We start from the raw sequence: 13382 nt of genomic DNA, 5'->3' as shown, positions 1-13382 counted from the left end.
CCTCCTCGAGTGCGCCAGGAGGCGCTCGGTGAGTGGGGGGGTACTGTCATGTACTGTCATGTTGTGTCTTGTCTCTGTCCTTTCCCTTCACCCTGTCTCCCTCTGCTGGTCGTTGTTAGGTTACCTTTTCTCCCCCGCTTTCCCCCAGCTGTTCCTTGTCTCCTCTTGACTACCTCGTCACCCCTTCTCCCACCTGTTCCCCTTTTCCCTCTGATTAGTCCCCTATATCTCTCTCTGTTTTTGTTCCTGTCCTTGTCGGATTCTTGTTTGTTGTGTTTCATGCCTGAACCAGACTGTCGTCATGTTTGCTGTAACCTTGTCTTGTCCTGTCGGAATCTGCCGGTCCGTCTGAGCCTACCTATGTTTGGTAATTAAAGAAGCTCTGTTTAAGTTAATTCGCTTTTGGGTCCTCATTCACTCACCGTAACACCCCGATAAAAATGTTGAGTCTCTATCAACCTCTTCAGCATTAGGTTCCCAAAGTGACATTCTGCATGCAAACGCTTGATCATTGAGTTGTAGTTTAACATCAATTCTGCAGCTATTTGTGTATAGCCTACCTGCCACTAACAAAATATAATAAACAATACATTAGCTTTTTATTTTTCGAAAAGACACTTGAACATGAACATACAGTACCAGTCAAAAGTTTGGACACACCTACTCATTCAACTGTTTTTCTTTATTTTTACTATTTTCTACTTTGTAGAATAATTGTGAAAACATCCAAACTATGAAATAACACATATGGAATCATGTAGTAACCAACAAAGTGTTAATCAAATCAAAATATATGTTATATTTGAGATTCATCAAAGTAGCCACCCTTTGCCTTGATGACAACTTTGCACACTCTTGGCATGCTCTCAACCAGCTTCATGAGGTAGTCACCTGGAATGCAAATCAATTAACAGGTGTGCCATGTTAAAAGTTGATTTGTGGAATTTCTTTCCTTCTCAATGCTTTTGAGCCAATCAATTGAGTTGTGACAACGTAGGGGTGGTATACAGAAGATAGCCCTATTTGGTAAAAGACCAAGTCAATATTATGGCAAGAACAGTTCAAATAAACAAAGAGAAATGACAGTCCATCATTACTTTAAGACATTAAGGTCAGTCAATCTGGAAAATGTCAAGAACTTTGAACGTTTCTTCAAGTGCATTCACAAAAACCATCAAGCGCTCTGATGAAACTGGCTTTCATGAGGACCGCCACAGGAAATGAAGAACCATAGTTACCTCTGCTGGAGAGGATAACTTCATTAGAGTTAACTGCACCTCAGAAATTGCAGCCCAAATAAATGCTTCACAGAGTTCAAGTAAGAGAAACATCTCAACATCAACTGTTCAGAGGAGACTGTGTGAATCAGGCCATCATGGTCGAATTTCTGTAAAGAAATCACTACTAAAGCACACCAATAAGAAGAAGAGACTTGCTTGGGCCAAGAAACATGAGCAACGGACATTACACCAGTGTAAAACTGTCCTTTGGTCTGATGAGTCCAAATGTGAGATTTCTGGATGACCTGGCCTCCACAATCAACCAACCTCAACCCAACTGAGATGGTTTGGGATGAGTTGGACCGCAGAGTGAAGGAAAAGCAGCCAACAAGTGCTCAGCATATGTGGGAACTCCTTCAAGACGGTTGGGAAAGCATTTCATGTGAAGCTGGTTGAGAGAATGCAAAGACTGTGTAAAACTGTGATCAAGGCAAAGGGTGGCTACTTTGAAGAATATTTAGATTTGTCTAAATCTTTTTTAGGGTACTACATGATTCCATATGTGTTATTTCAAAGTTTTGATGTCTTCACTATTATTTTACGATACAGAAAATAGTCAAATTTAACAAAAACCCTTGAATGAGTAGGTGTTTCCATTTGTAATTTTCATCCACTAGGGGCGCAAATAGACGTTGTTCAGGAATATCTTGGGGTGGTAAATCAGAGTTTACCAATTGATCTCTGAGATTTCTGCCCCACGAGAATACGACCAAGGGAAGGTCCGAAAACACATTACCGAGACTATCATCGGATTTTAGGATGTGCCAATGTTTGTGAACAATTCCCTTAACTTGTTCAGAGCACGTTGAATAGCGGGTAGTTAGAACGCAAGAATGCGTCTTTTTGCGAGACTGACCTTGAAAAAGGTCATGTCTCGTTTTGTTTTGAATTTTCTCAATGGCAATATTAATCTGATCATTCTTGTAGCCAAAAGTATCTATATCCACAGTAAAACGAGTCATATATCGACATAACCTGAAAGGCCGCTCAGCAAGGAAGAAGCCACTGCTCCAAAACTGCCATAAAAAAGCCAGACTACGGTTTGCAACTGCGCATGGGGACAAAGATCGTGCTTTTTGGAGAAATGTCCTCTGGTCTGATGAAACAAAAATATAAAACACCTGTGAAATATATGTCAATATATAATTTTTCCGTATGGGGAAAAAAGTTTTAAGTTAAGGACTTCTCCCCTGACTTGCCATCTCAAGATGGTTAGCTAATTCAGTTAGTCAGTTAGTCATCTGCAATGACTTTGTATTTAGCTAAGCTGACAGCAGCTAGTAATCAAATGCAATCTACAGTATATGTATACCGGAGAATTGTAAACAAGATCAGCTAAGAATTATTTGTACAGCAGTAGATACAGTATATTAGAGTAAGCTATGTTATGAATAAATATTTGGTGTACAGTAGTAGAACTATTATGATGAGCTATGTCGGCGATACAGTATTTAAATTCAGAGTGTGAAATGGGAAGTGACCAGTATCTCTATAGCATGGGAAAACAGCGTTGGCTGTGTGTGTGAATGTGTGTGCATCACCTGGTAGATGGCTAGTGATAGCTGTTCAACAGTCTGATGGCCTGGTAATAAAATATGTTTTTTAGTCTCTCGGTCTTAGCTCTGATGCACCTGTACTGTCTCCGTCTGTCGGATGGTAGCTGAGTGAACCGTCCTGGCTCGGGTAGCTGAAATCCTTAATGATCATCTTGGCCTACCATTGAAACCGGGTGCTGTAGATGTTCTAAAGCGCAGGCAGCATCTTCCCTGTGATGCACTGGGCTGCCTGTACCACCCTTTGGAGAGCCATGCGTTTGAGCAGTTGCCATACCAGGCGGTGATGCAGCCCGACAGAATGCTCTCAATGGTGCATCTGTAGAAGTTAGTGAGGGTCAAAACTGATATCTGAATTGGGAAAGACCTTGTACTAAAATTATACAAGACACATCTATGACTTTTAATTGTCTTTTGTTAATGACAATAAAGGATAAAAGGCAAGTGTGATATTTGCACATTGTTATAAACTCAGCAAAAAAATAAATGTCCTCTCACTGTCAACTGTGTTAATTTTCAGCAAACTTAACATATGTAAATATTTGATTGAACATAACAAGATTCAACAACTGAGACATAAACTGAACAAGTTCCACAGACATGTGACTAACAGAAATGGAATAATGTGTTCTTGAACAAAGGGGGGTCAAAATCAAAAGTAACAGTCAGTATCTGGGGTGGCCACCAGCTGCATTAACTACTGCAGTGCATCTCCTCCTCATGGACTGCACCCAATTTGCCAGTTCTTGCTGTGAGATGTTATCCCACTCTTCCACCAAGGCAACTGCAAGTTCCCGGACATGTCTTGTGGGAATGGCCCTAGCCCTCACCCTCCGATCCAACAGGTCCCAGATGTGCTCAATGGGATTAAGATCTGGTCTCTTCGCTGGCCATGGCAGAACACTGACATCCCTGTCTTGCAGGAATTCATGCACAGAATGAGCAGTATGGCTGGTGGCATTGCCATGCAGGAGGGTCATAGGATAGTGGATAGATGAGGGATAGTATACAGTTGAAGTCGGAAGTTTACATACACTTAGGTTGGAGTAATTTAAACTCGTTTTTCAACCAATCCACACATTTATTGTTAACAAACTATAGTTTTGGCAAGTCAGTTAGGACATCTACTTTGTGCATGACACAAGTCATTTTTCCAACAATTGTTTACAGACAGATTATTTCACTTATAATTCATTGTATCACAATTCCAGTGGGTCAGAGGTTTGCATACACTAAGTTGACTGTGTCTCTAAACAGTTTGAAAAATTCCTGAAAATTATGTCATGGGTTTAGAAGCTTCTGATAGGCTAATTGACATAATTTTAGTCAATTGGAGGTGTACCTGTGGATGTATTTCAAGGCCAACCTTCAAACTCAGTGCCTCTTTGCGTGACATCATGGGAAAATTTTAAAAAATCAGCCAAGAGCTCAGAAAAAAATGTAGACCTCCACAAGTCTGGTTCATCCTTGGGAGCAATTTCCAAACTCCTGAAGGTACCACATTTATTTGTACAAACAATAGTACGCAAGTATAAACACCATGGGACCACGCAGCCATCATACTGCTCAGGAAGGAGACGCGTTCCATCTCCTAGAGATTAACGTACTTTGGTGCGAAAAGTGCAAATCAATCCCAGAACAACAGCAAAGGACTTTATGAAGATGCTGGAGGAAACAGGTACAAAAGTATCTATCTGGAAGAAAAAGAAACGCACACCTATTAAGACGAGGTGCTGGCTAGCGGAGTGGAAACTTGAAAATAAAAGAGAGACGCACACTCTTGGAGCTCAGATGCAAAAATGTAATACCAACGTTTCGACAGCCAAGCTGTCTTCATCAGGGTATAATCACAAACACTGCGGGATGACTCGTTTATATAGTGTCAAAATACATGGCCAGGAGTGGCCTAATATCATTGGTTAATAATCAAATATTAAAATGTCATACAAAGAACAGCATACAAACAAATGGATAGCATACGATCATAGATTAATTTGACTATACAAGTTTACACACAATTACAATGGCAAAGTCACAATAATCACAAGAATGGCTTCAGATCATAGTCTACGTTGAGACCGAAGGGCGCAAGGGTCTTTAAATTAAAGATCCAGGCAGCCTCTCGTTTTAACAATAAATTATCAAGGTCACCCCCTCTCCTAGGGAGGGTGACATGTTCGATGCCAACATAACGCAGAGACGAAATCGAGTGGCCTGCCTCCAAGAAGTGGGCCGCAACTGGATAAGTAAAGTTTTTACACCTAATGGTGCTACGATGCTCTGAAATACGTACTTTTAATTCGCACTTTGTTTTACCTACATCATTTTTACCACAAGGACAAGTTATAAGATAAATAACTGCCTTAGTGGAGCACGTAATAACACCTTTTATTGGGATCGATTTCCCTGTTTGTTGGTGTTTGAAGGATCTACATTTATAAGTGCCATTGCATTGAGCACAGCCATTCCATTTGTAATTTTCATCCACTAGGGGCGCAAATAGACGTTGTTCAGGAATATCTTGGGGTGGTAAATCAGAGTTTACCAATTGATCTCTGAGATTTCTGCCCCACGAGAATACGACCAAGGGAAGGTCCGAAAACACATTACCGAGACTATCATCGGATTTTAGGATGTGCCAATGTTTGTGAACAATTCCCTTAACTTGTTCAGAGCACGTTGAATAGCGGGTAGTTAGAACGCAAGAATGCGTCTTTTTGCGAGACTGACCTTGAAAAAGGTAATGTCTCGTTTTGTTTTGAATTTTCTCAATGGCAATATTAATCTGATCATTCTTGTAGCCAAAAGTATCTATATCCACAGTAAAACGAGTCATATATCGACATAACCTGAAAGGCTGCTCAGCAAGGAAGAAGCCACTGCTCCAAAACTGCCATAAAAAAGCCAGACTACGGTTTGCAACTGCGCATGGGGACAAAGATCGTGCTTTTTGGAGAAATGTCCTCTGGTCTGATGAAACAAAAATAGAACATTTTGGGCATAATGACCATCGTTATGGTTGGAGAAAAAAGGGGGTGGCTTGCAAGCCAAAGAACACCATCCCAACAGTGAAGCATGGGGGTGACAGCATCTTGTTGTGGGGGTGCTTTGCTGCAGGAGGGACTGGTGCACTTCACAAAATAGATGGCTTCATGAGGAAGTTAAATTATGTGGATATATTGAAGCAACATCTCAAGACATCAGTTAAAGCTTGGTTGCAAATTAGTCTTCCAAATGGATAATGACCCCAAGCATACTTCCAAAGATGTGGCAAAATGGCTTAAGGACAACAAAGTCAAGGTTTTGGATTGGCCATCACAAATCTCTGACCGAAATCCTATAGAAAACTTATGGTCAGAACTGAAAAAGCGTGAGCGAGCAAGCAGGCCTACAAACCTGACTCAGTTACTCCAGCTCTGTCAGGAGGAATTTAGCTGGTTACATCACAGTATCATAGCGGCATAGCCTATCAAATAATGACATGTAGCTAGCTTTTAATTAAAAAAAACACTTTATTTAACTAGTCTAGTCAGTTAAGAACAAATGCTTATTTACAATGACGGCCTATACCGGCCTAACCCAAACTCAGATGACACTGGGCCAATTGTGCGCCACCCTATGGGACTCCCAACCAGTTGGGGTACAGCCTGGATTCAAACCAGGGTCTGTAGTGACGCTACAGTAGAAGGCTACCTAGCATTGAGATGCAGTGCCATAGACCGCTGCGCTTTTCGGGAGCCCTAGTTAGCTATAAACAAAACTAGTCGGATGTAATCCATATCCTAGCCATCTGCCCCAGATTGTTGAACAACTTCATGGAAGCCTATTTTCACTGGCAGCTATTTCCCGAACCAGGGCAAGTACTAACCACAGGTCTTGTCTGGGGAAGATGTTTCAGTGGGCGAGTTCGTTTTGCGCGACGCGGTGCTCCGGGTGTGTGGGGTTGGCTCATTTTCGACCATTCCATTGATCCTACTAAGGAGAGATCTCCGCCCACCCATGCAAAGCAAATTTGCCCAGTCTTTCCCAGAAAACACCAGTTAACCTCTCTAGGGTATTTGGGACGCTAGCGTCCCAGCTGGCCAACATCCAGTGAGATTGCAGAGCGCCAAATTCAAATACAGAAATACTCATTATAAAAATTCAGAAAAGATACAACTATTAAACATAGGTTAAAATATTAACTTCTTGTGAATCCAACCACGGTGTCAGATTTCAAAAATGCTTTACGGCGAAAACATACCTTACAATTATTTGAGAACATAGCCCAGCAGACAAATCATTACAAACAGTAACCAGCCAAGTAGAAGAGTTACACAAGTCAGAAATAGAGATCAAATTAATCCCTTACCTTTGATGATCTTCATATGGTTGCACTCAGAAGACATTAATTTATTCAATAAATGTTCCTTTTGTTCGATAAAGTCTCTCTTTATATCCGTAAAAACCTACTTCCTGAATGGATTTTTCTCAGGTTTTCGCCTGCCAAATCAGTTCTGTTATACTCACAGGCATAATTTTTAACCGTTTTGGAAACTTTAGAGTGTTTTCTATCCAAATCTACTAATTATATGCATATCCCATCTTCTGGGCCTGAGTAGAAGGCAGTTTAATTTGGGCACACTTTTCATCCAAAATTCCAAATGCTGCCCACTACCCTAGAGAAGTCAATAGGGAAAAGGGGGCATGAATTGTTGACATAATTGTAGTCCAAACCCAACCTTCATTTACCCATTGACACACTCAGGTTCCAAACTCTGACTTTTGACAAGACTGACTTTATAACCAAACATTTTCTATTTAAACTTTGTAGTCGATTTTGACACTAAAATACATTTTTTTCAGACTCTTATCGATACCACATTGACCGTTTTCAAAGAGATTTGTTGGTTTATAGGGGCAGTCACTCTTTAAACAGCTCCTGAGTCAGTCTTCCTGACATTTTTTCTTGACCCAGATTATGTCAATTAACAAATGAAAGCACTAAACTAGGAAATAGTTCAGGAGGAGTCAAGTGAAACTTGGCCTTCAAATATTGAATCTCATTAATCTTATGTAACTCTATCAAATAAAATAAAATAATGACGTTGTTGTTTAGAGAGTACTTTGTTGTTAACAGTTTCCAAGGTTTCTCTCTGTATAGAGGAACATCTGTTGCTGCTTGGCTCCACAATAGACAAACTCAGCCGCGATGCAGAGGTCAAAAGATCAGTGCCTTCACCAGGCGAGGCGCTCACACGCACGCACGCGCACACGCACTTACACATAGCAGTCTGGCACCTCGCACTGGCTGCCTTCATGTGCAGTGTTTTCTTATTATGCTCCGCCACTAGTGAGTCACGGCGAGATGTGAACGCGCACCTATTTTAGAGGCATTACGGTAGAGAGCAAACTGTCCCCCAACATATCCTCAACCAACACACAACCCGAGTAATTCATCACTGATTTACCAGCGAACGAGCGAGCGACAGACGGGATGCCAAAAACTGAATCGAGTATCGTCATTGGGACTTGTGGAGGGGTTAGGATCTGAATAACAGCGAGATAGCAGGATCAAAACAGAGTAAGGGGAGGCCACGAACAGCCCGAAAAGCTCCGTGCTTTCTCTCCATCAACTTCCCGGAGGGCTGCGCATGCAGCCTGTGTGTGAGTTAGTGAAACTAGCTAGTCTAGTATTGTTCTGACTTCACTACAGTGCCCACTCCGAGAGAGAGAGAGAGGACGCACAACAAAAGGGAAAGAAAGGAAGCAAGGACGGACTAATTATAACGAACACGGTTGTAGTTGAACGTAATGGTCCTGCGATACCAATCTTAGATCCCAAGATTGATCAGTTTTAGTTCTGTTTGGTTTGCGTCTTGGTCGCCGAGAGTGGACTCGTCGGGTGGTGTTGCGCTGAGCTGAAACGGGGCTGTCCACATGGTCCAACCACTGGTGTGAAAGTTGACTTCTTCAGAATTCAAGAACAGGTTGATACACTTATCTACATATTCTTCCGTCTACTTTTCCTCTCTTCTCCTCTCTCTCTCTCTCTCTCTCTCTCTCTCTCACTTTCTCTGTGCGTGTGTTTCTCCAAAAGTGAAAGTGTGCGCGCGTGTTATTGAATCAGAACACTGCAACAATTGGACTTGTTTGCGGCTGTCATTGTTTTCAACATAAACCAATAACAACCAAATATCGATTAAGTTAGGTTAGTGACTAGGCTATTATTGTATAATGTGAGTTTCAGCAAGGCTGGCATCCACTATAGTCTACACATGAAACGGTAGATCAGCCACTTTTCAGACCATACACTATGAAGCCGTTTTTCATAATCTACAATAGAAAAAGTTCGTTGAAAATGGCAAGGACACACTAGCGATTTTCTCGCGGCCTCTCCCCTAGATAAACACGTGCTATCAAAATAACATATTTCAGTTTTAATATGAAATCCATATACTTTATTAGTGAATTGCTTTTTATTTCTTTACTTTAGGTATGAAATAGCCTAAGAGTTGTAGACTGAAGGGCAGCGGCAGCGTGCTGCCTCGCGGCTTATGGAAGGTGTCAGGTTCACAAACGCTCGCTCATTAAACAACAAAAACTTTTCAGACAAAGATGCAAAGATATCCGGAGTGAATTTGACTGAAATTAAGAAAAGCACGGAGGTGCTCAGCCGCCCGAACGCTAAAAGAGTCAATTGGAAATAACTGATTATAAACGCCCCTCCAATAACTGGTGTTAATTTTACACACCCATTCGGCCATCGTTTTGAATTCCTTCTGATCATTGAATGCCGGTTCACCACACACCGAATGAGGCCTTAATCGATCTCGGATCGTTGAATTTTGAATGAAACATGTATATTAAGGGCTCGCATTTAGCCAAATATTAGGCCTTTTGCTTATTTTAGATTTAATTTACACAATAAGACTAATAGGCCTAAATGTAAATATTTGCTCAAATATTTCGTTTTCACGGAAAAACTTTTAAATCAAATAGTTTACCAGTCCTCTTTTAAACTGTTCTGTCTGCAGCTATTGGGCTTGTAATTTCCTGACTTGGATGGTAGCCTATGGACAGTTGGTCTCACGGTCTTTATGATAGTGTCCCTCTTATTTTAATCACAATTGGATCAAATGTAATAGAAGGCTACTGAAACAGCAGATTATTGTTATTGTTTCCGTTTATCAAACAATAGGTTATAGGCCTACTGCTAGTGATAGGCCTACGTGAAATTGTGCTTCAAAATCAAAGTTGGCATGAAGTGCATAGGAATAATTTAACACGTTGATAATTATCGGTTATTAATCATGCATAATCTATTTATCAGAATCGGCTATACCGACAGTCGGAATAATTTGACATCAGATATAAAAGCCAAATGCATGAAAAGCAGAAAGGATTCCGTTATTACCGTTATTAGAATAACTTCTTCATTTTTTTTTATAGGTAGGAATAATTGTAGCCTATAACTCCAAAGACAAAGGATAGACAAACGTTCTCACAATCTTTATTATATTTATTTATGAAAAGCTGTATTAAGCAACTGACGCTTATTAAATGTAGACCTATTGGGAATATGAATACAAATGTTATCCACAAATTTAAAAAAGTTATACATATGTTGAAAATTAGGCAAGCGGGTGCTGTAGGCCAAATCAACAGAATAGTCGGACGCGTCCCATGCACAAGAACAAATAGCCTATTCATTTTAAACTTTTAAGCTGAGCTTTTGTGAGGAGACATTTGAGAGTGCAGCGTTTAGGGATTTGTTCACTAACATTAATTCATTCATCATATCCTGTTATGCAATTTTTTGTTTGTTTTATAATTTCCTACAAAATAATTTCAATCATTTCGAAATCTGCTTTCTACTAAATCAATACATTTATAATTCATTTTAAAATAATTTCACTGTCTCAAACAAGTCTATGTAGGCCTAGAAGTTGTCAGACACCACCGCCTACCTTGTTGCGGTTGATTTTCTACATTTGAGCACACCTATAAATCTCCCTAAATCACCGTCCCTGAGCGCTCTAGACTAAATATCAGCCTTCATCTGGGACAGTCCCGCATGTCAGACGGAGTGATGTCCCGCATGATGGAGGGATGGAGGGAGAAATGAAATGACAATTAATTGCTGTTGGTTGCAGCGCGGTGCTGTCGGTCTGTCTGACATTAAAAAGAAAAAGGCAGATCATATGGGCGCGCGCTGACATGGCCGTTATTTTCTCTTGATTGATGGACGCTGGGGCGCATTTGGCATAATTAATTTTATTTAGTGTGTTCCCCCTGCCTCGCTCTCTCCCTCCCTCCCTCTCTCCTTGTCCCCTGTTGTTTTGTGGCTCCTGTCCCCCTGTCCTTCTCTCCGAGGCTGAGCGTGCCACCGGTGGCATTTCCGCAACGCGACGGTGACACAGTTTTAATTGCACCACTGATGGAGGTTTAATAGAATATTTAGCTGGAATGAAAGAGCTGTATTTCACATTTTATAGCCGTGTAATAACTCTCCTGCCAGGCGGGAAAACATGGATTTGGTTGGTGGTATGTGTGGTGGCATAAAATATATTCACACCCGTAGAACTTCAGGATTGCCGTTCAAGTTGTCTTTTAATTGTTCACAAACACATCCGGTCTGATTTTCTTCTCTGACGAGATCAGAGGGTTATTTATAAAATAAGTTTCCAGTTTTTATTCCTTAAGAATATAAGAAATTGAAGGGAATTTCCAACTGAATAACCAAAATGAATAGGCCTAATAACTAATTAATTAAAACCAGGCACTTTTTAAAAAGGGTATTTTAAAACGTTTTATATTTGACTAAAAGCAGTTCACCTCCTTTAGGTATGTCCAGATTGTATTTTAATTTAATTGACCTAATTTAATCTTCTGATTGTGTTATTCTATTTGTTTGTGCTTTTCTACTTTTATTTTACTCTGCTCATAACCAAAGTGTTGGGAAAAGTCAACTGAACTGATTCCTTCTTTGGAATAGCTTTAGAGTTGATGATGAGGGAGAGCATGAAGCTCTCTCCGCAGTGTGTTCTCTGTGTGTTATGTGCTGTAGAGATCCACACCAGTCTTTAAGACGGAGGAGAACCTGGTTGTGATGGCTCAGTTGGATGGAGCTTGATAATTGTCATTCCAGAGTTGCGGTTTTATTCCTGCATGGGCCACATATACTGAAGATATGACATCATTTCAAGTGGCTTGAGATAGAAGTGTTTGAATGACTCTATTATCATTATTGAAGCGCCTCAGCTCAAACAGTCATACAGAACCTGCTATTGGGCTGGACTGGAGCAGTGAAGGTCTCTCCTCTCTGCATGCATGGGAGAAAAGGAGAGGGGGACATTTTCCACTCTATTTAAGATGGTAGTTGCCTAGTAATTCTTAGGAAATTAGATGTACTAAAAGTACTTTATTACTTTTCTATCTATTTGCTCTCTAAGAAAAATAAGAATATTTTAGATAAGAAGAGTATAATAATAAAGAATATGTGAGAAAAGCAGTTTGAGAAAATTAGAATTTTGAGAAAAAGAAAGAATATAATGAAAGAAAAGAGAGGGTATTTGAGAGGCGAAAGAAGTGATTTGGAGATGAAGTGGACACAGGCAGGAAGCTAGGTGTCAGAAAAAGGCTGACTCTCTTGCCGCTCTGTCTGCTGTTGTGTGTGTGTGTGTGTTCAGCTGCAGACGGTAGAATCAGACACTTTTTAAAAATGATTATCCTCTGCAGCTGAGTGTTTTTCATGTCCTGTTGTTGAATTTGTCCTGGCCGTCTTTTTCTCACACATTTTCTCTTCTGATTTGTTGAGTTCCTGATATTGCAGAATTTTCTGTGTCGTGAAGAATATATTTCTTCTATCTGTGTAGTGTGTAAAATGTTTTTGTACTTTCTATCATGGTGTATTTAGTAAAAGGAAAGCAAAAGTCTGCTCACTGTTTCCTGAATAGTGTCTGTAGTTTCAGTAGTGATTTAGTGAAACAGAACACACCAGTAATAGTGATTAGATGACACTATCAGGGTGGAACAGATAGACAATGAACAGTGTCTGTAGTTTCAGTAGTGATTTAGTGAAAAAGAACACACCAGTAATAGTGATTAGATGACACTATCAGGGTGGAACAGATAGACAATGATTATGTGTGTTTGAACATGTTTTGGTTGTAGTTAAGCATGTGTGTGTGTGTGTGTGTGTGTGTGTGTGTGTGCGTGTGTGTGTGTGTGTGTGTGTGTGTGTGGGGGGGGGGGGGGGGGGCTGTAGTCAGGGTTTTAACAGGGCGTATGTCAGAGTCTGGGTGTGAGGGGAGGGGGGGCTGTAGTCAGGGTTTTAACAGGGCGTATGTCAGAGCCTGGGTGTGGGGGGGGGGGGGGGGGGGGGGGGGGGGGGGGGGCTGTAGTCAGGGTTTTAACAGGGAGTATGTCAGAGTCTGGGTGTGGGGGGAGGGGGGGCTGTAGTCAGGGTTTTAACAGGGCGTATGTCAGAGCCTGGGTGTGGGGGGAGGGGGGGCTGTAGTCAGGGTTTTAACAGGGTGTATGTCAGAGTCTGGGTGTGGGGGGAGGG

The 13382-nt window shown here is 41.0% G+C and overlaps 1 protein-coding gene across 11 annotated transcripts in view; it reads left to right on the top strand.

The window, feature by feature from the left end:
* The first annotated feature begins 8235 nt into the window (after nucleotides 1-8235).
* Nucleotides 8236-13382, top strand: part of LOC110494414 (forkhead box protein P4) — a 167968-nt gene continuing 162821 nt past the window's right edge. For 5 of the 11 annotated variants that reach the window (XM_036950475.1, XM_036950472.1, XM_036950470.1 and 2 more), the window contains exon 1: nucleotides 8238-8802. The gene's annotated coding sequence lies outside the window, so the exon portion shown is untranslated. Of the gene's footprint in view, nucleotides 8803-13382 lie in introns of all 11 variants that reach the window. The other 6 variants (XM_036950464.1, XM_036950465.1, XM_036950471.1 and 3 more) reach the window with 3 other exon arrangements.

Source organism: Oncorhynchus mykiss, chromosome 17, assembly GCF_013265735.2.
Source record: "Oncorhynchus mykiss isolate Arlee chromosome 17, USDA_OmykA_1.1, whole genome shotgun sequence".
Classification (NCBI taxonomy): Eukaryota; Metazoa; Chordata; class Actinopteri; order Salmoniformes; family Salmonidae; genus Oncorhynchus; species Oncorhynchus mykiss.
The sequence above is the reverse complement of the archived record's forward strand: the minus strand, read 5'-3'. Positions and strand labels throughout refer to the sequence as shown.